The 22957-nt window shown below is 45.1% G+C and overlaps 1 long non-coding RNA gene and 1 pseudogene across 1 annotated transcript; one reads left to right on the forward strand and one right to left on the reverse strand.

Annotated features, from left to right (window-relative positions):
• Positions 1 to 12826: 12826 nt before the first annotated feature.
• Positions 12827 to 13720, reverse strand: LOC100615502 (small ribosomal subunit protein uS5-like; annotated as a pseudogene).
• Positions 13721 to 18643: 4923 nt separating this feature from the next.
• LOC107973910 (uncharacterized) lies at positions 18644 to 22663 on the forward strand. The gene is made up of 2 exons (XR_001716426.3): positions 18644 to 18821; positions 22067 to 22663. It is a non-coding gene; the product is annotated as an uncharacterized LOC107973910 (long non-coding RNA).
• The last annotated feature ends 294 nt before the right edge of the window (positions 22664 to 22957 follow it).

Raw genomic sequence — 22957 nt, forward strand, 5'->3', positions numbered from 1 at the left:
AAAATTCTTGGCAAGCTAGGAATAGAGGGGACTCTCCTCAACTTGATAAAGAAAACCTACAAACAAACAAACAAACAAAAAACTACTGCTAACATTATACTTGATGAGAAACTAGAAGCTTTCCTACTAAGGTAGGAATAAAGCAAGCATGTCTCATCTCTTCACTTCTTTTCAACATTGCATTAGAATTTCTAGTCGATCTGATAAGACAAGAAATGGCACATGTATACATATGTAACAAACCTGCACACTGTGAACATGTACCCTAGAACTTAAAGTATAATAATAAAAAAAAGAGAATAACAAGTTTAAGATTGGGAAGGAAGAAATAAAACTATCTTTGTTCACAGATGACATGATCATCTGTGTAGTAAATCTGAAAGAATTGACAAAAAAACCAAAACAAAGCAAACTTCTGGAACTAATAAGCAATTTTAGCAAGGTTGCAGGATACATGGTTAATATATAAAAGTTAATGATTTTTCCATATGCCAGCAACTAACACATGGAATTTGAAATGAAAAGCACATTGCCATTTACATTAACACTGTGAAAAATGATATACTGAGGTATAAATCTAACAAAATACGTAAAACATCTGTGTGAGAAAAACTATAAAGCTCTGATGAAATAACTCAAAGAAGAACTAAATAAATGGAGATATATTCCATGTTCATGGATAGACAGACTCAATATTATCTATTTGACAGTTCTTCCTAACTTGATCTATAGATTCAATACAATCCCAGTGAAAATCCCAGCAAGTTATTTTGTAGATATCGACAAACTGATTCTAAAGTTTATATGGAGAGGCAAATCACCTAGGATAGCCAACACAACATTGAAGGAGATGAACAAATTTAAAGGATTGGCATTACGTGGCTTCGAAACTTACTACAAAGCCACAGTAATCAAGATGGTGTGGTATTGGCAAAATAGACAAAGAGATCATTGGAACAGAACAGAGAGCCCCAAAATAGAATCACATAAATATGGTCAACTGAACTTTGACAAAGGAGCAAAGGCAATACAATGGAGAAAAGACAGTCTTTTCAACAAAAGGTGCTAGAACAACTGAAGCTTCACATGGCAAAAAACCGATCTAGATACAGACCTTAAACCTTTCAAAAATTAGCTCATTTTTGTTAATTTTGTGAAAGGATCATAAATTTAAATGTAAAATAAAAATAACAAAACTCCTAGAAGATAGCATAGGAGAAAATCTAGATGCTCTTGGGTATGGCAATGATGTTTAAGATAAAACACCAAAGACAAGATCCATGAAAGAAATAATTGACAGGCTGGACTTCATCAAAATTTAAAACTTCTGCTCTGTGAAAGACACCTTCAAGAGAATAAGACAAACCACAAACTGAGAGAAAATATTTGCAAAAGATACATTAAATAAAGGACTGTTATCCAAAATACACAAAGAACTCTTAAAACTCAACAGTAAGAAAATGAACAACCCTATTTTAAAAATGGGCAAAAGACCTGAACACATACTTCACTAAAAAAGATGCCAAGTGGGGAATGAAGGATGAATAGGTGGAGCACAAAGGATTTCTAGAGCAGTGGAAATATTCTGTATGATACTGTAATAGTGGATATGTGTTATAAATTTGTCCAAACCCAGAGACAACCCCAAGAGTGAACCCTAATGTGAATTATGGACTTTGGGTGATAATGACATGTCATTGTAGGTTCACTGATGGTAAAAAATGTAGCCCTCTAATGCAGGATGTTGATAGTGGAACAGGCTGTGTGTGGGGGCAGGGGGTATACAGGAACTCTCTGTACCTTCTGCTCAATTTTGCTGTGAACTAAAACTTCTTAAAAAATAAAGTTTGTTAAAAATATACTGATAAGTTTGGAGTCAAGTCCACCTTCGTTCGAGGCTAGGTTTGCCACTGACTTGTTGGTGACTTTGAGCAAGATTCATAAACTTTCTGAGCCTCAGTTTCTCCCAACCATAAAAGAAAAGATAATGGAGAATAGTGATCACTTAAAAATAAAAAATATGGCCGGGCACGGTGGCTCATGCCTGTAATCCCAGAACTTTGGGAGGCCGAGGGGGGCAGATCACGAGGTCAGATCGAGACCATCTTGGCTGACACGATGAAACCCCATCTCTACTAAAAATACAAAAAAATTAGCCAGGCGTGGTGGCGGGCGCCTGTAGTCCCAGCTACTGGGGAGTTTGAGGCAGGAGAATGGCGTGAACCCAGGAGGCGGAGCTTGCAGTGAGCTGAGATCGCACCACTGCACTCCAGCCTGGACGAGAGCGAGACTCCATCTCAAAAATAAAATAAAATAAAATAAAATAAAATAAAATAAAATAAAATAAAATAAAATAAAATAAAATAAAATAAAAATTAAAAATATGTGAAGTAGTTAGAGCTGTTTTGGACCCCTAATAGTGTTAGTTAGGAGAGGCATATGGTATAGTGCTTGAAAGCATAAACTCTGTAGCTGGACTTGCTGCTACAGTGTCAGTTCCAGCTTTGTCACTTATGAGCTGTGTAACCTTGGGCAAGATACTGACCCTCTCTAGATGCCTCAGTTTAACCTGAGACAGTACAGGCTGAAGATGTCAAGTCTTAGAGAACTGTAAGACAGGCCATACGGTCTGGGCTTCTCTGCTTCACTCCAGTGGAATCCTGGCTAAAGGAGAAAGGTAAAAATGACAGGGTGAGGCAGGGTAAGGAACAAAGCTAACATTTATTGAAACCTACTGTGTTCCATATTTATTCATTTACTTCATAAGAATTTAACTGAACACCTATCATGTGCTAGGGGGCACTCTAGTTGCAAACAAGACAGAGGGCCCTCATGGAGCTTATATTCTTGTGGGGCAGACAGACAGCAGGCAGCTGAATGGATGAACAGGTTGACTTTCGTTTGTAATATTACCCTGGAGGTGAAGGGGATGCTGAGATGGAAGGAACTGGAACACCTCCTCCAGGCTGGGTGGTCAGAGAAGCCTTCCCTGAGAAACCTTTGACTCATCTAAGGTTTGAAGGGTGACACGGAGAAGCCAGCCATGTGAAGGTCTGGGAGAGGATCATTCCAGGCCCTGGCCTAGGAACTGGTTATATTATTTCATGTAATTCTCACAATAGCCTCAGATAAAATTATACCTCTTTCGGAGGCTGAAAGGCTAAGTTACTTGCTTGAGGAAGTGGTAGAGATAAATTGAGCCCAGGTCATCAGATACAAAGTGCCCTTTCAGGTAGTGTTTTTGAAAGAAAACAAAGGTAAAAACTCAGCATTTAATCTCAGAGAAATAAAAGAATAAATTGGCAGCTGTCGTGAATGATGCTGTCTTAAAAACAATTCTCCCCATAAGTGGGTCCTCAAGGCAGATTTCCCTCTTCCATACCTTTTCCTGGGCCAGCTTCTTAGCCCAGAAGGCCTTTCTTGCTTCTGCATGCCCATCCACATCCTCCCATCTCTTGGGGCCCAACTCCAGCTCCACTTCTCGGGAAACCTTCCAGGAGGGCTCCAGGTCCTGGCAATTAAAGGAAATGTCTTCCAGAGAGGGAATGAGTTCTGTCCAAGGTTACAGGAAAGGGGTGTCAGAGCCAGGAGGTGAGACTCATATCTAGGCCTCCTCCTGACCCCCAGGAAAGGGCCCTTCCTCCCGCCCCCCAGGAGCACCATCCCAGCTGCTGTGCCTCCTCGCCTCATGCCCAGTAGGCAGCTGTGCGTTGCCTTCTGCAAGCTTCAGTTCCCACCCCCTCCCTCTCCACACTCAGATTTCCTTCTGGGAGGAAAGAGCATTTTTTTTTCGCAGAGATGACTCTGTTCTTGTGGCCATGGATTACTCTTGACACCTAATTACTGTATATCATCATGCCATAAAATAATGATTGGAGGTGTCACTGTCCCAAATTTGCGCTCATAAAATACGTGTTCTTTTTGTTTTCCTCCTCTGCATTTGTCTGGGAGAAAAGACAGGCAAATTTATTCCAACTTTTTAGAGGAACTTTAAAGCACAGGAACAGAAGAAATTTAGAGGTGGGTGGTTTTAAAAATACCCTGCAGAGGGAGGAGGCCTCGGCCCAGCTGATTTTATGTGGCCTAGGGAGAAAATGAAGACCTTGGCTGAGACATTGTCTCCTTCCAACCTGCATTTCTTTGTCTTTGCCTGCCTGGCAAAAACCCCTCCTCCATCTTTTTCTCCCCAACCCTCTGCTCCCCCATCACTTCTACCCTGCATCAGGCTCCTCTAAGGAAACACTGGAATGTGGTGGAAAAGATTCCCATTCTAATGTTACCCAGACTTGGTTTCAAATCTTGCCTCTGCTGCTCGCCAGCCCTGTGACCTTGGGTAAGTTCTGCCGCTTCCGGAGCCTTGGTTCTATCACATAGACAATGGGGAATAATAAATACTACTTCTGCCTCACACAGCTGCTCTGGGGATTAAGAATAAAATCGTAAATGTAAAGCATCTAGTAAGGGATCTGCCACAAAAGAAGGGCTCAACAAATGTCTGCTGCTTGTCCAGCCCACCAAAGTTCTCCTGTTTGTTTTCCTAGAATCCATCCTTACCTGATTAACATCTCCCTTCTCTGGCAAGCTCAGGCTGCAGTCAGGAGTCCGGAGGAAAGCCATCTGATTAAACTGGCTGGCACGGGGGAAGAGCGGCTGAGATCCACGCAGCCCTCCGAGGGGCATCAACAAGGACATTTTGAAAGGGCAATCTGATTTGTCACAGAGAGGAACCAGTGAAGTTAGCTTGTTCCACTGCTCTGGCTGCCCAGGGAGGCCCCCACAAGACATCTGCAGGTGGCTTTCCAGCCTCTTGTCCACCTTGATGGGGATGAGTTCTCTGCCTCCTGAGGTGGCCCATTTAGAGTTAATCTCTCTGGGGCCTCATGCTCCCCTCATCACACCTCTCCCCCACCTGGAAAAATATTCTCTCTGGGCTTTGGGAGTGGTTCTTTAAACCAAGATAATTTGTCTTGTGGATCCAAACCAGCTCGCCAGCGATTCCTGCCTTAGAAGGGGGGACTTGAGGACTTCCAGGTGGGGGCGGAGTGAATGGCTGCAAGAGGAGGGGCCTTATCCCATCTCACCTCTGCCTGGCAAAGACCTTAGCTCTCGAGGCTCAAGTCAGAAGGCACCTCCTCTGAGTGCCTTTCTCAGCTTGGGGTATTTGTCTCCTACTCTGAGATTTCTGTACTGGATTCTTCCCTGAGGTTGGCCCTCTGTCAGTGGCTGGGTATGGGTCTGGGCCACCCTCTGACCTGGGATCCTCAATCTCAGGGCACCCTAAATGTTTGTCAGGCTTGTTCAATGTCTGCCTCTCTAGGCTGGCAGCTTCACTAGGGTGTGGCTGGATCAGCCTGCTCACTGCTGTATCCCAGGTGCCTAGTACAGTGCTGCCACACAGTAGGTGCTCAGTGAACACTTACCTCCTGCCTACTGTGTGCCAGTCACCATTCTAAACACTTTACATCCGTCAGCTCATAGAACCCTCAGGACAACCCTAAAATGTGGGTTCTATTACCATCCGGGTCTAGCATGGTGTATAAAAGCAGGGATCCTGGAGCCAGATTACTTGGATTTTTATTCTAACTCCACCACTTATTTCCTGCGGAAACTTGGTTGTTACTTGACCTGTCTGTGGCTCATCATTCAATGGGAATAACTGTATCAACGTCATAGGGTTGCTATGCAGTTAAATTAAGCACATACATACAATGTCTATGTATTAGGTACTATCTTCATTTTGTGGTAGCAAAAATTGAGACACACAGAGTTTTGGTAACTTGCCTAAGGTAACACAGCTGAGGAGAGGCAGAGCCAGGACTCATGCAGTCGGGCTCTGCAGTCCATGCTCTTAACCACGACCCTGTGCTGCTCTTACTGAAGGCGGATTTGATGACCTGGCTTCACGCACACTGAGAAGAGCGTTTAGGTCCCTAGTGCTGGTCCGGGCCGTGATTGAGCCTCTCTTCCCCGAGTGAGCACAGTGCGCGGGGTCTCCCCCGAGGGTGGGAGGGTGGCAGCCAGGCCAAGGAGGCGCGAAGAGCGGCGGCCGCCAAGGGCCCCGGAGCGGCGACTCTTCCTTCCGCCAGTAGGGGGCAGCCGCGGCTGCCGCCGGTGTGTCGGGTGAGCCGCAGCCCAGCGCCGCACGCAGCGCCGGAGGAGCGCCAGAAGGACCCTTGGAGGTCACGCGCGCGCAGGCGGCCCCGACGCCCCGAGACGGGGCACTTCCCGCCCAAGTCATCCAAGGGTCCGTGCTAATGTGGTGTGGCCCCACCCCATTCCCTCGTCCCCAGCTCTTCCCTAAAGCCCAAGAGGCCAGTTCAAGGAGCTCTAGAACCCAGGTGGTTTGGGCCCCTGCAAGGTTCCGCGGGAGGTGTGGGTGCCGGTCCTGGCTGTGCCACTGCGGTGCTGTGTGACCTTGGGCAGGTCGTTACCCTCTCCAGCCCCAGCTCCCGTCCACTGTCCTTGGGAGGACGCGCGGGCAGCCGACACGTTCTGTGACTGTGGTGAGGGTACCGCCTTCATTGCAGCGTGCCCGGGGCCTAGGCGGGCCAGAGTCGGCCCAGCCCGAGCGAGAGCCTGTCTTGGACCCCAGTGCGTGTGGGGTCCGGACCCCTTTCCCGGAGCACTCGCCGAGCCGGCTGGGAGCGGAGCGTCCGGAGCCCGGCAGGGGGCGCTGCCGCATCGTGCGCGGCTTCCCCGCGCGTCCTCCCAAGGACAGTGTGGACGCGGCGAGCGGCGCGGGGCAGTGCAGGCTGAGTGAGGTCCGGCCGCGCCCACACCAGCGCTGCGGGGCGGAGGTCGGCAACAGCGTCTGGGGCGTCGACGGGGCAGGGCGAGTCGTCTGGCGCCCCAGCTGGCCTTTAGCTGGTTTCTGGTTCTGGGTGTGGTTCTGGGTGTGGGGTGACGGGGTGGCGGGGTGGGGCTGGGGTCTACCAAACCAGCGCTGGGGGCCCAGGCTTTGCTGCGTGACCTTGAGCGGTCACTGTTCTGTCCAGGCCTCTGTTTCCTGTCTCTGTAATTGGGGGTTCTTGAGGAAACCAATTCATATTGTATGTGAAAGTGCTTAAGGAAATCTGAGGCCCGGGCTGGATGCAAATGGAAAGGCTTTTTCTTTATCGAAAAATAGCCATCTCCTGCCTCACCCAATCCATCCTCCCAGTTCTGCACTCTGATGGCAACCACTTTAGCCACTTTTACCTGTATTTTCTGGCATTTACCCTCATACTTCAAAATAATATGCTCATGCTGCGATTTCTTAATTTACCAACGCTAGACTTTATCTGTTGTCTCCCTGTTAGAATAAATAAGGAATTAGCTGTCTTCCAGCCCCATGCGCATGCCCGGTATATCTGAAGCACTATTTTTAGGTAATTCAGTGATCAGCATTCCTTTTAAGAAAATGTAGCTGTTAGTTTTCCCAAAACCTGTATCAGAACTGCCACGGCTTCTCATCCTATAGCTTCCCGACAAAACCTCCTCTGTCATGTTCGGTATTCTGCCTTGAGGAATGCTCCCTCCCAAACTGCACTACCCAGCTGTCTGCAGGAACCCTCTGGTCCAAGGGTGTCTCTCCAGGATCATTTCATGGTCCTCTGTCTCTATTGGTTTGCTCCCTTCTTTTGAAAACTTTAATTGCTTCCTAAGAAATTGGGCAGGGGTGGGGGAATTTTCATCCATGTGGACTTTTCCGTATTCTGCCCTTGCACTTGATCAATAATTCAGCTAAGCATAGAATTCTGGGTTGGAAATCATTCTCCTTTATACATGGGTGCCTTGCACTGTCTCGAACACCTAGAGTGACCCTTGAGAAGCTTCATGCCTTCTGATTCATGTTCCTTATGTGCAGCTTTTCTTTCTCTCTGGCTGTTTTTGAGGATTTTTTTTTAATCTTTGGAATTCTGGAATTTCACAAAACATGTCACGTGGTGGCTTTTATCATTCATTGTGCTAGGCTCTGGGTGGCCCTTTTCAATGTGGAAACTTGTCTTTCAGTCCTGTGAAACTTTATTTTTCCTTAGTAGTCTTCTGTCTGCTTGCTCTCCACAACTCCTGCGAGTTGGAGCTTGGGCCTCCAGCACTGCTTTTCCTGTGTCTTTTCGCTTTTCTGTATTTTCCTTCTGTTTGTCTTTCTCTTCTACTCTCTAGGCTATTTCGTTATATATATGTCCCAACCATTCTACTGAATTTTTAATTTCAGCTATCATACTTGTTCATTCTCTGTTCTTCCTTCCCCCCACCCCACAACATAGATACAGCCTCTGTATTTATCTCTCTGAGGATATCAATAGTGATTTTTTTCCCTCCGGTTTGCTGACTTATCTCTGTCTCTTCCAGCTTCCCTCTTTTGTTTGGTTGCTTTATTGTGGTCTCTCTGTGGTTCTGCATCTCTCCTCCTGTTGGATGGAGCCTTCTTTAATCTTTACTGGTCCTTGGCTTTTGTCCATAGTTAAGGATAAGTGTCCAAGAAGTTGACTGGCATTGGATGTCTGTGAAGGCAGATGGGGCTGATTTCCCTCTGGGTGGACCAGACAGGACTTGGCCTTTTGTTTTGTGGGGGGTACACATAAATATCAAAAAAGGGGAGTTCTTTTCTTTGGGACTGCCCTGTTTCTTCAGTAAGGTAGGATGGATGTGGTGAAGAGGATGGATTCTGGAGTCAGATCACTTGGGTTTGAATCTCAACTCTGCCACTTTCTAGCTATATGACCATGGACAAGTCACTTAATCTTTCTCTGCCTGTTTCCTGTCTGTAAATTAGGCCTAATAAGAATAGTACTGCATGGGTTGTTGAGTTTATTTATGTAAAGTTTTTAACCTGGCATATAGTGATAGGTCTGGAGTCACTGCCATGTTTTTTATAGAGTGGGAAGACGACTGGGGCAGGGGGAGCTGGCTGTTCCCTAAGCAGATTCTCAGTTAATCCTGCTGTTTTCAGCCCTTTCTGGCCTTCAAATCTCATGCCCTTTTCCCCCTCTACAGGCAGTTGCCTTTCTTCTCATTGGTACATCTTCTGCAGGTCTTATCTAACTCAGTAGAAACCAGCTGACTAATCAAAAAAATTGTTTCAAGCAATAAATCATTAAAAATGATTTTATTTTATTTTGACTGAAAACATACTGATGCCTAGTCCATTTTCTTTGAGTATGGACCTGTTAGTTGGAATTCTATAAGGTCTTTCTTGCACAAATCCCAATGCATAAAACATTGTCTACCGTTTCCAGGTTCACCTTTATTGTGCAACTAAAACTTAAAAGGCGCTTATGGAACAATCTAAGTACAGATTCCTTCTAGATTTATGTGATTTCCTCCAAGTCTATTACAACTGCTTGTCTGTAACTCTGATAAACTTTTTTTCTTAAATGGCAGTCTGCTTTCATTGAGTCTTTCAAAGTGTCCAACATAGTTTTTCATAAAACAACTCCCTTTTTACAACCATATTTTATTGGCTTATTAATATTAAATGGAATCACATAATTACAAAAGCAAGTGCCACTGGCATAAACAAGTTTGGGAATAAGCAATTGTTTCTGGGAAAGCAGACAGATTAACTGGAAGAGATGTATTCGGGCATTGGAAGGAACAGCCTACCTGACAAGGTTTTCAGCCCCTAATGTTTGTAGAGAGACTGGCAAGTGTGGCTCCCCTGAGAATGCTCACCCAGTGTTGGTGGATCATGAAAGCTTAGGTTGTGTTGTGGCTTCTACCATTCACACCTCCATCTCCCTTTAATCTTATAGAAATTTGTTGAACTCTCTCATCCATAAATGACTCCTCTTCCTTTCTTCCTGTCCTTATGGGTTTATATCTTCTCTTTTCCTGTCATTTTAAGGGGAGAGAGTATAGAGAAGGCAAGAAGTTAAGCCTTAAAGTTCAATTTTTATCCAATTCATTTTTATCCAGACAATTTTATCCAGTCTTTTTTATTTAAGACTCCCAATATCCAGTAAGCAGCAGATCTCCACAAAGGTGACAAAGCTGTAACTGACAGAAGCAAGTTTGAAACTCAGGTCTCTCTGAGGTTGTAGTGGATACTGTAGTGTTTCTGTCTAGATCCCCTCTCCAGGGTCGACACAGCACCCGCCACCTGCTGGGGATTTTGGTTGCTGGCTAGTCCTGTGGCAGCCCACTGGAAATTGCCATTGGCTATGGGAACTGCCTCACTCTAGCATACTCTTCCCTTCAGGGGTGGCTGTGACCATGATTGGCTGAGGCAGGGATATAAAAGCCCAACCCTCTTTCCCCAACTTGAGACAATTCTGAGGGGCCACCCTAGCTCCAAAGTTCCATAGAGGATAGACTGAGATGCTGTAATTCATTATGGGTCAGCTTGGCCCCATGCCCAGCTGCAGGTGCGACTCCAAAGAGCACTCTCCAATGAGCCTTCTGCACACAACTCTTAGTTCCAGAATCTGTCTCTAGGAAGCCCAATATAAGGCAGAGGCCATGGTCTGTGCTCATCCTGGCACCTCTTCAGGTAGTGGAGACTCAGTTCCCAGGCCATTTTGGGGCAGGATTCATTAGCAAGGAGAAGACTATGATAGTGTCTCACACAAGACCAGGAAAGAAAGGAGAGAAGACTCATGTTTGGTATTGAGTAGATGCTCAGGTCATGTCTGTTGTTGGTGATGGCACCGTAGAATGGCCCTGGGTAGGAGGCACCAGGCTTGAATTGTCTAAATAATGAATAACCACCATCCAGGAAGTGTAACATGCTCAGGAGTTTGCATGCCATGTGTGCTTGCATGTTGCTGTGTGATGCATGTGTGACTGCAGGCCCCACCTTACAAATGAGGAATCAAAGGCTTTCTAGGGTCACTTGCCCAGGGAGTGCAGGGCTGGGCTCAGCTCCAGGGTCCTCTGACTGACTCTCCATTCCCTGCTTTCTCAGGTGGCTCTACTGGGCACTAGTGAGTGACCTCAGCTCTGTAGGCTTCAGTTACTCTCTGGCAGGAGAAGTGAAGTCGTTTAATCTGAGAAGCATTCTGGGACCCCCATCAGGGTCTCCTCCCTTTTCCAGTGGTTTCCAAGGTATCGACTGCTGCATCACATTTGAGTCACCATGAGACTGGGGAAACTGTCACAGAAGCAGATCTGGCTTATGGACAGGAAACACAAGGGAGAGATAAGCAACCACTTTCCAGGATAAAAAGCATAAGGAAAGGATCTCCATGGCAGTGTTGGAACTTGTTTGTTTGTTTAGTTTTGATGTTTTTCTTTACTGACCCAGAGATGATCTTTCCAAGACACACTGATTTCTGGTTGGATATTTAAACAACGGTGTGTGGCATTTCAGCATCAGCATTTCCAGGCTGCTTCTGCTCTGTCTTCATGGCATCACTGGCCTCCATCTGAACAATTGTGACTTCTTCATTACCTCTCTTTTGTTGTTGTTTGGAAATATTTTTATTTTGTCTCTGCTCTCTAAAAAATGTTTTATTATGGAAAATTCAAACTTATACAACAATAGAGAGAATAACATGATGAACCCAATGTACCTGTCAGCGAGTTTCAACAGTTATCAGCCCGTGGCCAATCTTGTTTCACCTGCTGCTGCTCACTATTCTCATTCTAACCTGCCTCCAGGTTGTTTTGAAACAAAACCCGAACAGCATATCATCACATCTATCAATATAATGATACATTAAAATATATAATTATAATATCATTACCATACCTAAAAATAATAAAAAATTCCCTAATATTATAAAATATATAGTGTTTAAACTTCCTAGGTTAACTTATAATTTTATTTTATTGTTTTACAATTTGTTTGATTCAGGATCCCAATAATTTCATATGTTGCAATCGGCTCATAGTGTCTTTATTTGTTTTTAATGTATATGCTCATCCCTCTTCTTATTTTTCCTCAGCTGTGTATTTATTGAAGAAACTGGGTTGTTTATCCATTTTCCACATTTGGATTTTGCTGAATGAATCCCATGGTGGTGTTTAATGTGTTCATCTGTTCCCTGAGTTTCCTGTATATCACTAGTTGCATCTAGAGGTCTCATCAGATTCAGATTTGATTTTTGGCAAGAACGCCTTGGAGGTGGTGCTGCAAACTTTTACCAAGGAGCACAAACTGCCTAATTGTCATCTCTCTTTTTGTTATTAGCAGCCGTTGATTACTGACTAGATCCATTATTTCTTCAGAATTTGCATATTAGTTTTATTTATTTATTTATTTATTTATTTATTTATTTATTTATTTTGAGACAGTCTTGCGCCAATGCAGTGGCATGATCACGGCTCACTGCAGCCTCGACTTCCCAGCTCACGTGATCCTCCTACCTCAATCTCCCGAGTAGCTGAGACTACAGGCATGCACCACCAAGGCAAGCTAATTTTTTATATTTTTTGTAGAGATGAGGTTTCCCCATGTTGCCCAGGCTGGTCTCGAACTCCTGGGCTCAAGCGATCTGCCCACCTTGGCCTCCCGAAGTGCTGGGATTACAGGTGTGAGCCCCTGCACTTAGCTGTAATCGTTTATCATTTTTTTGTTTGTTAGCTGGACTTTTATAAAGGGTAACATCCTTTCATAAACTACTTGGTTAGCCTGAGGTACTGTTCATTCAGGGAAGGCAGGGTAAATGCTTGATTCTCCCTATTTGTTTTCAGTTTTAAAAATAATGAATTTGTTCTCTAGCATTATCCAAAGGTAATCAATGTGATTACTTTGTATCATTATGAACTCATAATGAGTTCATATGGGTTTAAATACATGAGATATGTTTCAATCCATTTCAGTTTTTATCCTTTTTTTTTCGGGCTTAATTCACTTTATTTTTCTTATATAAAAACCCAGGCTTAATTCACTTTATTTTTCTTATATAAAAACCTTTGTTGTAGCCACAGCTGGAGCCTGGGTCCGCGGCACGGAGACTCTGGCATGGGTCTTGACGAGGTGGTCATTGAATTCCTGATCGGGAGACTTGGTGAATACAGTCTCCTTCCAGAGGTTGGGGGTCAGGTAGCTGTAGGTCTTAGAGATGGCATCAAAGGTGGCCTTGGTGAAGTTGCCCAGGGCGGCAGTGCAGCCCCGGGCTGAGGTGTAGCAGTCATTGATACCAGCCATCATGAGCAACTTCTTGGGCACAGGCACCGAGACGATGCCAGTGCCCCTGGGTGGAGGGATGAGGCGCGCCAGCACAGAGCTGCAGCAGCCTGTCACCTTGCAAGGGACGGTGTGGGGCTTGCCGATCTTGTTCCCCCAGTAGCCTCTGCGCACGAGGACAATGGAGAGCTTGGTCAGGATGATGGCTCCACGGATGGCAGTGGCCACCTCCTTGGAGCACTTAACACCCAGACCGACGTGGCCATTGTAGTCCCCAATAGCAACAAATGCCTTGAACCTGATGCACTGGCCAGCACGGGTCTGCTTCTGCACCGGCATAATCTTCAAAACCTCCTCCTTGAGAGAGGCCCCCAGGAGAAAGTCAATGATCTCGGATTCCTTAATGGGCAGAGAGAAGAGACAGATCTCCTCCAGGGACTTGATCTTCATGTCCTTGACCAAGTGGCCCAGCTTGGTGACGGGCATCCACTTCTTATCCTCAGCCTTGCCTCCATGAGCTCCGCGGTCTCAGCCCCAGCCACGTGCATGGCCGCGACCCTGGCCCCAGATGCCACTGCCGAAACCTCCGCGGAACCCAATGCAGTTCCCCATCCCAGGGTCCCCAGGGCCTCCCCCTCGCCCCGCTGCATCGGCGTCATCCACCATTTGGTGTTTTCTCGGAGAAGCTCAGTTTTTATCCTTATTGACACTCAAATTATCCTGTTTTTGGCCAATGGAAATCTCTTCAACTTGGCTTCTGAGCCCTTTTGATTATTATCCCAGTAGTCTCTGCTAGCTTCCCTGCTTTCTAGAATGACAAGATGTACCATTTTGTACATTTCCTGCCCCAGAACTGCAATCTGCCTCTCCGAGGAACCTTTGTGTTTGTTTACTGGGAAATGGTATTTAGAGGCCACAGTCTGGGTGCTAGGGGTTATCTTTTTAAGATCATATTTGGTACATACAAAAGAGTATATGTATTATTTATGTAATTATGAAGCATAATAGTAACATGGCTGCCTATCAGCCACAACCCAACTGAAGAATTTGAACATTATCAACAAGAGGTATGTGCTCCTCCTTTAACTGAATCCTCAGACTCCATCCAAGAGGGTGAATTGTGTATTTATTATTTTCTTGCTTAAAAAAACTTTATCACATATGTATGTATTCTTAAGTATACATGTTTAGCTTAGTTTGTTTTTGAGCTTTGTAAAATTGATATAATATTTGTTGTCTTCTGGACCTGTCTTGTTTTTACCAATGTATTTTTCTAAGATTTATCTATTTTTTTAAAGCTGTAGTTCATTTATTTTCGATGCTGTATAATATACCATTATAATATACAATGCTGTATAATATACCAAAATAAATATACAATTTATTTTATCCATTCTCCTGTCTGTGGACATTTGAGTTGTGTTCAGTTTTTGCTACTACAAATATTTAGCTAAGAGAGTGCTGTTACAGGCCTCCTTGTTCACAGCCTCAGAAGAATGTGCAGGAGTTTGTGTGGGGCAGTGGTTATCGAACATTTTAGTCTCAGGATCCCAAAGAGCTTTTGTTTATGTGAGTTATATCTAAATATATTCACTATATTAGAAATTAAAGCTGCGAAAAATGTATTTATTAATTCATTTTAAAATGATTAAGAAACTCATTATATGTTAACATAAATCACACACTCTAAATGAAAAATAACTATTTTCTGAGACAAAATAAATAGAAAAGAGTGATGTTGTTGACGTGTTTGCAAATTTCTTTAATGTCTGGCTTAACAGAAGACAGCTGAATTCTTGTATCTGCATCCATGGTCAATCTGTTGCAATATCATCCATCATGCATCCTCTGAAAAATACTGTACACCTGTGAGACAAGAGTAAAAAAGTCAAATAATACTTTTCAAATATATTATGAAAATAGTTTTGACCTCACGGATCCCCTGAAAAAGTTTCAAGTCCCTGGACCACAATTTGAGAATTGTTGCTCTGGAGAATACTGGTCTAGGGGTGAAATTGCTGGGTTATAGGGTCGCAGAGAACATATGCAAATGTGTGGCTATGTAAGATAATGCCAAATCGTTTTCCAAAATGGCCGTAGTAATTAATACTCCCACCACCAGTGTCTGAGAATTTCCACTGCTCCATATCTTCCCTAACACTTGGTGTTATTAGACATCCTAATTTTGGTCCATCTAGTGAATGTGAAATGGCATTTCATTGTGACCTATTTGTGTCCCGGTTTCTTCCCATTTTAATCCATTCTTCTCGCCCTGCCAGATTAATCTTTCTATGAAGATATTTTGGTCATGTTATCCTTGGTCTTCTTCAAAAACTTTCCCTCAACAGAATAGGAGCAAGTTTATCATCCTTCCATTCAAGGTGCTTTACTCCAAAGGCTGAAATCACTTGGCAGTATTTCCTCTACAGCCTACTGGTACCATAGATTCCAGGCAAATGGAAATATCTACTTTACCAAACAGGCCCTGAAATTTCCCTCCTCCGTGTTCTTGCTCATGTTATCTTTCTACCTTGAATCCCCTCTCTATCCCACATCTGCCTGTTGGAGACCAATCATCTCTCGTGACCGCTCAAATACTACCTCTTTCAAGAAAACTGCCTGCATCTTTCCCTCCCCTGAACCCTCATCACACAAGGCTTGTCTCTGCTTTGTCCCTCTACTGCACACCACCTTGGGTTCTTGTTATGAGTGTCCAGTGGCTCCTTGAGATCAGAGACTGTGCATTTTCCTTCTTGTATTCCCCACAACCCCTAATATTGGGCGTGGAATAGAGTGGGTGCTAAAAATCTAGTTGTCAATGTCTCTGTTTTACATAGGAGGAAACTGAAGCTTGGCCAGATTAAGAGCTCAAGGGGCTTTCTCTAGAGCTGGGGAATCAGGATCCTAAGTTAAGATAGAGCAATACAAGGTGTTCTCTGATGAAAGACTTTACAGCTGATTTATCAAATGAGGGACCATAGAGGAAGAATGGTGAGGGCTCAGAAGAGGGAGGGGACTGGGGCAGGCAGGGCGGGCTTCTTGGAGGCAACAGAGCTTGGAATGAGCATGGGAAGATGGGGATGTGGATGAATGGAATGGAGGTGCACTGTGCCTGGTGCTGTAGGGAGGAGAGACCTGGGCCTGAAACACCAGATTAAAGGATTTGGGTTGGATCCCAAGGCACAGTGTCTGTGTGAATCCTTAGAGCCAGGTCTCACTGCCTGCCGTAGCCAGCAAGGGGCTGGCCTGGCTGGGGCAGAGACACAGGGACAGCAAGAAATGAAGTGGGAGGGCTCAGGGCCTGCAGCATGTACTGCAGCTCCCATGCCAGCTGCAGAGGACTGGGCCCACCCAGAGGCCCTGGGGGAATCTGGGGGCCCCTCTATTTTCCTTCAGAGGAGAGGTGTTCTGAGGGATCTTTTCTGGGCCAGGGGCTTCTAGAGACTTCAGAGGTGACCAAGGTCTGCCCATGGCTGTGGCCTTTCTTTCTCCCCCACTGCCGTCTGGGCTCCATCCCTGCTGTTCTTAAGACACTGGTCAGCCTCTCTCCTTCATCCTTGGTCTCCTTCTCTGTTTATCCAGGTGCAGAGGGGCTGTGTTGCCAATGTTTGGGACTTCCATTTGGTCATGGGCTGAACTAATCAGTTGGGGGCCTGCTTAGTTTCTGACCAGAGGGGTTCACCTCATCCAGGTAAGGAGACTTCCCCATAGGCCTGCTCAATTTTCAGCACTGAGTTTGGGGCCAAAGCTTCTGTTAAAAATCAGTGTCACTTAACTTTCTATTTTCTAATTATTGTCCTGGTTACTTTCTTTACTCAAGGACTTGAAGAAGGTGAAGGCAGAGCAGGTTTGGGCATAATAACCTTCAGTAGCACTTGGGTTCACCCTGGTTTCTAATAGTGTCCCCTGACCCATCAGGATAAACATGCTCAGTGCTTATTCAGGTGGGCTCCAAATCTCACTGAGGCCTTGGTCTCACTTTGCTGAGAAGATATTTTCATCATCATCATCATCATCATCATCATCATTATCACCACCATCATCATAACCTTCAAATAGTTTCCATTTACTGAGCACACCTGTGTGGACCAGGTCTTGTGTTAGGTACTTTATGCCCAATGGGTCATGGGATCCTTGAATAACTGTGCAAGGCAGGTGTTAGCATCCCTGGAGAAGGACAGGTGAGGAAATGGAGGCTCAGAGAGGGGAAGTCAAAGTCACACAGCTGCCGACTGTGTGAATAGAAGGTAATGCCCAGTGCTTCCAGCTCTTGGTGCAGGACTGTCAGTGGTGTCACCAGAGCAGAAGTGTCACCATCCCATGGCTAATGCGGTCTTGGGCTTTTAGAGAGAAATTGAGGCAAACAGCAGGTCTAGTTCAGTGTCTAAGTTTGTAGACTTGGCTGGCCTATTCAAACCCTTGGCCACCATCAGAGCCACTTGCCCTCCTCTCAGGGTAGTGTTTCCTGCCTTGAGGGAGCCTCTGGGGTCTGCTAAATTAATTGTGTATGAAAGCAGAAGGAGCTGATAGGGTCTGTGGGACCTGTGTGATCCAGGGCTTGCCACCTGGCCTCCTTGGTGGCAAGGAGAGGTGGGATTTGAACTCAGTTCTCTATGGGCTGCTAAGAGTTTAGTAATGGTAGTGGTGGCAGCATAAGATGATGTGTGTTGATTTCACATGAATAAGGGCTCTGGCAATTCTGGCATGCAATGATTCAGGCTGTTTGCAGGAGACAGATCAGGGGAGGTTAAACCAGCTGGAGATGTTACATTTACCAAAGGACATGACAGAGAAGAGAAATAAAGGGTGGGTTCTCAGGAGGGATGGCAGGTGGTGGCAGAGGCAGCACCTAGCAAACAGCTGTTGGGCACCTGCTCCATGCCAGGCTCTGGACTGGTCTCTGTGCTGGTTTCCAAGGCCCCAGCTATGGAGCTGACCTATGTTCACCCTTGGGGAGCTCAATCAGGGAAAGACAGACATCCTGAAGGATACCAGTTGTGTGCTATGCTCTCTTAGGATGTGGAGTTTGCATTCTTAAGAAATCTTGTATTATAAAAAATTGAATTATAGAGACAATTGCTTCAATGGAGAAAATGAGGTTAGGGGTTTGAGAGTGTCAGACGCCATAAAAATGTTATTTTTCCTTCAGGAATGTCAATAATCAAGGTGCTTTTACAGCTATAAGTGTATGCTATAAAAGATGAACATCACAGAGCAAATCCAGTTTTAGACTTCCTCATGATTTTGTTCAAGAGGAACAGCCTTTTCTCCCCTGTCACCCAGCACTATCACTAGCTCAGACCTCCAATCACCTTGACAATCCTCTGCTGGAGTAACAAAGCATCGAGTCCCTCTAAGGAGGCATCCTAAAGACATCAGGACATGCCTTCTTCAGCGCCTACCATCTCCTTCTCTAGTTCACCTGTAGCAGATTCCTCCCCTCCACTGTATTATAACTAACTGTGATCTGCTCAGTATAAATTGCTCTCTTTAATTAAAGGATCATATTGTATTTAATTTGCACTGAAAAATCCCACCATAGGAGAAATTCTTGGAGGTTATGAGAACATTAATGGTGGTATGTAGAGGCAGTGTCATGTCACAATTAAAGGTGGGGCCTCTGGAGCCAGTCTTCCCAAGGTGAAATCCTAACTTTGCCACTTACTAGCCATGTGAACTTGGGCAAGTGACCTAATCCTCTGCATTTCATCTCTAAATTGGGGAGAATAGAAGCATCTACTTCATGTAGTAGCCAGGATTAGAAGAGGTAATGATTGTGGTGGCTCACTACAGAGCCTAGCACATGATTAGCACTCAGTAAATGCCAACTATATCACAGGGCAGAGAGAGGAGGGGTCTATTTTAGCCTGTAGTGTGGGGTGTCTGTGAAGGAGGAGAGATTGGAGCTGGACTTCAAGGGTAGTTGACATTGGACAGGAGGATGAAGCAGAGGGAACAGAGAGACATAGCAAAGCTCTTTTGAAGTCCCCGAAGGAGTCGGGAATAATGGGATGGCTGGGTCAAATGGTATTTTTAGTTCTAGATCCTTGAGGAATTGCCATTCTAACTGGTGTGAGATGGTATCTCATTGTGGTTTTGCTTTTCATTTCTCTGATGGCCAGTGATGATGAGCATTTTTTCTTGTGTCTGTTGGCTGCATAAATGTCTTCTTTTGAGAAGTGTCTGTTCATATCGTTTGTCTACTTTTTGATGGGGTTGTTTGATTTTTTCTTGTAAATTTGTTTGAGTTTTTTGTAGATTCTGGATATTTGTCAGATAAGTAGATTGCAAAAATTTTCTCCCATTCTGTAGGTTGCCTATTCACTCTGATGGTAGTTTCTTTTGCTGTGCAGAAGCTGCTTTTCACGCTACTCACTGGGCCTTGGGCTAGAGGTAGGAAATGAGGAATATTTCAAGGGAGTCCTCTTGCTTTTAGCCACCACTGAAAGTTGGAATTAATTTCAGCACTTATTTAAAAGTACAGATTTGTAGAATCTGTCCAAACCATCTGAATCAGAATCTGCATGGGCAGGATCTGGGGATCAGTGTGTTTAAAAATCTTTAGAAGTGCATCTCATGCAGCCAGCCCATAGGAACACCATGGTGAAGGTCCATATGTTCCTTCCTCTCCTCTTATAAGAACAAGAGAAACTGGACAAGGAGGGGATGAGTGATGTGGCTCAGAGGAGCAAAAACTAGAGGGGCTTAGCTTCATTATCTGTGTGATTTGGAGCAAATTGCTTCCCCTCTCAGAACCTTGTTTCCTCATCTGAAAATTGGGATTTATGATAACTTTTGCAGCATGGGGTTGTTATGAAGAATAATTTATTCCCTTCTCCTATGTTTAGGGCCCCTCCCACAGAGGGAAGTGAAGGCTTCAGGAGGGTGGGGGTTCAGGCATTTTCCTTGTATCCCCCAAAGGGTTGAAGTGGATAGTCCTGTGGATGCTTGTTGACAGGGCATCCCTTCCTCTCCATCTTCATAGTCACAGTGAGGCCTAATTCTCTGCCACCTGGGTATGGCCCCAGCCTCTTTGTCGGTCTTGCCGGACCCTCCCAGAGGCTCTGTAGTGGGGAAGCTTGGCCCTTCCCAGTGGCTCCTTCTAAAAACTCCATGAAGTGGGCACTCTCTGGCTTGGCTACCCACTTGCCTCGGAGGCCTCTACAGTTCTGGGCCAGCCCCCAGCTGGCTGGCTGGGACTTCCTCCTAGCTTGATTTCTTCTAATGTCCCAATCTAGGCCTCCAAAAGAGCTAATGAGGAATAATACAGACTTTGGCCTGGATGTCAACTCCAGAGATTCTTGATTTCTACTTTGTAACAGAGTGGGCTGAGAGGAGGTATTAATATTTGGAATCCTAGTTGAGTAACCCGAAGCAAGTTTTTAGGGGCCTGAGATTCCTCGGTGCCAAATGGAAGATGCTAGGACTTGTAGGATTCTGTGAAGATTAGAAATACCACAGATTCAGTGCCTGAAAAGAGGAGTTGTTCACCTAATGGTAGCAAACCTTGTTACTTGGGTACACACCCTCCCCACTAAGATGGGAGCTCTTTGAGGGCAGGGACTGTGCTTTTGTGTAATATAATAGTTCTAGTTTACTGAGCACTTTCTGTGAATTGGGCTGAACTTTTATGGGGTTAACGATTACACTTACCTCATAGGTTGTGTGTGGATTAAATGAAGAAGACTGTGCCCATTTTACAGATAAGGCAACTGAGGCTCAACCAGGTTAATGCTCTTTGTTTGCAGTTTTGTCTTTCTCTGTCCCTGCATAGGGCCTCTCACATACTTGAATGACTCTGAGATTGTAGTACCTAGTAAGGACATGATGGGCATTTTGGAAGGGACCCAGGCTTCCCTGCCCCTTTCCTTTCCCTGTCCTGGCCTCCCTTGCAGGAAGGGAGGTTGTGAGCTTGTTGCTGGGCTGGCACTGAGGGAGGGCCTCAAAAGTCTGGGAGCCAAGTGCAGGGAAGAGGAAACCCATCAGAGGCCCTACCCTTGGTGGGGGGACATTCCAAAGAGCCAAGGAGCAACCTGGGAGAGGTTGAGTCATATTAAAGTGGACACCTGGGGGGTAGGGTGGGGATGGCAGTGGATATGCACACAAACCCACCTCTGCTCTGATCAGCAGAGTTTGCTGTTAATGGCTTTGGTTGGCAGAGAGGCTTGGTTCTCCCTTTGTCTCTTTCTAATTGTGTCTCTTACTGTTCTATTTTTTCTTGGTTTTCTCCAGTGATGAAGCTATACTTGTTTCATTTTCCAGATGGGGCCACTTGAGGGAAAATACCTACCCAAGGGCACATAATCTGTACATGAGAGAGAGCCAGATGTAACAGACTGAGTACTGGACTTGGGGTTAAACAGACTGTGAATCCTTCCACCCCATTGGCAAGTTACTTTGGACAAGTTACTTTAATCTCCCTGAGCCTCAATCTGCTCATCTTTAAGATGGAAGTCTTAATAATCTCCTCATAGGGGATTAAACAAGAACATGAACGCACCTTTTCTAACACAGTGTCTGAGATGAGTAGATGTTCAAAATAGGGGTTCATTTGCTTGTTTGCTCTTTGGCTCCCACCTTTTTTTCAACTGCCCCAAATCTCTTTCTGCTTACCTTTTCATGTTCCATGGGGTCTTTACACCACCGTGTTAGCATGTGTTTCTGCTACATGGTTATTTCTCTTTTAGAAGCAAGTGAGTGAAGGGAGGGCCCAGTGGGCAGCTCAGAACTCAGTAATAAAACCACACAGAATCCATCTCAAACAAAACGGCAGATTGGCAAGAGTGACCTGCATGTAGTTTTTTATTTCATTTACAGTATGCAAGGACTGTGGGAGGACAGCTGGAGGGGGAGTCAGGAAATGGGGGTTCAAGTCCATGGAGTGGCTATGTGATGCTGGGCTGGCCCCTTTTCCTCTCTGGGCCTCAGTTTCCCCATGTGACAATAAGGGGTCAGGCCAGGGAATATCCTGACACTCTGAATTTTTAATTTTATTCTAATTATATGTTTCAGGGAGGAATAACTGGGCCCTGGATAGAATGTGATGAATGAATATTCTTAATGAGAAGTGGAAATAATTTGTGGTTGAGAGCTGTGCCTCAGATCAGAGTGACAGGATACATGGCTAGGCTATATTTTCCAGCAGATTAAGAGCTGCAGCCCAAGACTCTGAAATATGAAGAAAAAAGGAGAAGATGACAGCATATCTTTTTAAAGAAATATTTTCCAGCCAAATGGTGCAGCAGAGGACTTCCAGGAATTTGTTCTTGTTCTGTATCAAAGGTGAAGAGTTCGTAGCCTTCAAGGAAACAAGAAACCATGGGATGGAGTGAAGGAAGGTGGCCTGGAACCAGCTGCTGAGCCTCTCTGAGCCCCAGTTTCCTCATCTCTAAAATGGGGCTGATCTCCTCTCCCTCAGACTGTTGTTGCAGGAATTAAAACAGGTGTTGAGTGGGAAAGCATCAGTCCCATAGCAAATGGCCCCTGAGTAGTAGGATCTGAGTTCTGGTTCTGGTCCTGCTGGGGTATGGCTGGTTGAGAGGTCAAAGAGGTAATTAAAAGGATTGCCAGCTTCATTATTGGGAGCTGAGATTCCATTTTAGACCAAGAGTGTGACCAAGGTGGTAACCTTAACATTTCATTTCTTCATATTTATTTATTGAGCCAATATTTTTCAAGTATTTGTCATGTACCTAGTATTTTGTTGCTGCTAGGGTAGACAACAGCCCCCCCGCCAGCCCCTGCCACCACAATGTAGAAAGTACCTCCACATCCATAGGCCCTTCTCTACCCTGGTCCGGCCCACCCAGCCAGTTCCTGAGTAGAGAATGGGGCACAGCATCCCTAACCTCCCTGTTCCCCATCCAGACAAGCACATCCTATCTATTCTGTCTCCTGATGTCA

This window comes from Pan troglodytes, chromosome 1, assembly GCF_028858775.2.
Source record: "Pan troglodytes isolate AG18354 chromosome 1, NHGRI_mPanTro3-v2.0_pri, whole genome shotgun sequence".
In the NCBI taxonomy this organism is placed as follows: Eukaryota; Metazoa; Chordata; class Mammalia; order Primates; family Hominidae; genus Pan; species Pan troglodytes.